The following is a 2,091-nucleotide window of genomic DNA, read 5'->3' on the forward strand; positions in this document are numbered from 1 at the left end:
TTCTCTAGGGAATGTATTATACCTCTCCGTGCATGACAAACTTCCATAGGTCGGGATATCTATATGCTAGACAAGGGTATGGGGGTAAGTAAGCCATAAGCTTGTATATATTATTTATCTATACTAAGTGGTACATATCGCCTATGTTGTTAAGCTATTCCCTCCGTGTAGTCAATTTTATCCTCGGATCATGAATTCCACATATAAATAAATAATTTTCTCGTATCCTAAAACAGTAGAACCCCGGGATAAGGCATTAAAAATTAGTAATAAAATACAATACAGTATATAACACACATGTATATAATCAAATAGCATTATAAATAACACGAGAGCCAGAAAAACATTGTATTCCACATCGGAACCTGAAAAAAAAAAAAAACGTATCCTAGGGTTCTACTGTAAAGTGTTATTTTCTTTCATCGTTATTATTTTTTGTCGATATACGACTCTGTCGATCCTCATCAATTTCATTAAATAAGTATGAAGGTTGCTTTCTTTTGTTAAATATATATTTCGAATTTTTTTGGTCGATATATAATGAATTGTTTGGTCATCTTGTCACTTTCTGACACTCTTTCTATTTATCGGAGAATAGCCGTGATTATTAAGGCAGTGACACCAGTGAGATTTTCCACGAGGTTCGTAGGTATCTTATCGGTTTCTATCTGCTTGACATTGTTTTATTTTCGTTGTTTCTTTTGCATTGTTTTTTTTTTTTAATCAACATGGTTCTCCTTTCAGTCATTTATCCCGGCATCACCGTTTCACATTGGTTTTATGCTCATCTAAATCTTTTATGCAGTAGCAGTAGTGAATTTCTTAAACATACATGTCATGACGAGGTTCTATTTTTATTTTACTCATTAGGAGTTTTCACATAAATCATTATCAATGATTGCTCACTGCCAATGACAAGTAGCGTTCGTTTGGAATCTGAGCGCATACGAGTCTTCTCAGTTTTGCAGCTCTCTCTACCTCTTTCGATATCTTTCGTAAATCATTTTACGTTATCGCAACAGCCGTTAACCAATGATTTTTCGCTAGCAACAACTGTTGACTTTCTCTGAAATTTTAGTGACAATTAGCCTAGTAAAGATTACAGTACTTTCACACTCTTCCAGTGGAGGTCTGGTTGGTGCTCTCTCTCTCTCTATCTTCTGTCTTTCCTCCTTGACCTTCATTATCATTTCTTGTGCAGTATGTACCGAGGCAAGTACCACGTATATTATGAGATTTCCAGTTCCACTGGGTTTATGTAATCTGTTTATGACTTAGCTTTATTTCTGTTTCAATTTTTGTGTGGCTGATTAACGTTCGTAGTTTATGTGGGTTGATATTAGCCTTCGAAGATTTTCCTTAAGATTTCGGTAGTTCTTATCATAGCCGTTTTTAGTCCCAATCTTCCTTCCGATTCCAATTTCTCCTAGTAGTTTTTTTTTTTTTTAGATGTTTTGATTTTTTTCTTAGTGCTCCAATAATTATTGGTATTCTATTGACTTTCTTCATGTTTCACATTCCTTTCAATTCTCTGTCAAGTTCCATGCATTTGTTTCGTTTTGCCATCTCTTTGATCTGCTGGGACGGCAAAAATTTACCATTTTCTTGTTAACTATTATTTCATCTAATCTCTATGCTTGGATGGGTTTATTTGTTTGTACCTACATATCCCAGAGAATGTTTCAATTGTCATTTGCCAATACTGCTTCCGATTTGTATCTGTACCATTTGTCTGCCTATTCAAAATGCAGGCGCTTGTATGATTTCCATGCGCAGTCATGCCTGCTCATCTATTCTTTTGTGGCTAGTTTGCTGCATTCACTTATGTTTTGTATTTTTGTCCACAGAGTCTACAATTATTGTTTTCGTTGGATTTGATCTATCTTAGCTTTAATATGATTAGTTGGAATCATATTGTTCTATGCAGCTGTCAGTAGTGATTCCGCTTCTCTATTCAAGTGTCATTTTTTTAACCATATCAATCTTTTCGGGATTATCTTCTCTTCTTACAAACTATCCATGTAGCTGTTGCCAATAGCTTAATGTCGTCCATTTACATGAGGTTGTTTAATATTTATTCTGTGTGAGCTT

This window comes from Euprymna scolopes, chromosome 28 (assembly GCF_053919585.1).
Source record: "Euprymna scolopes isolate OS-2025 chromosome 28, ASM5391958v1, whole genome shotgun sequence".
In the NCBI taxonomy this organism is placed as follows: domain Eukaryota; kingdom Metazoa; phylum Mollusca; class Cephalopoda; order Sepiida; family Sepiolidae; genus Euprymna; species Euprymna scolopes.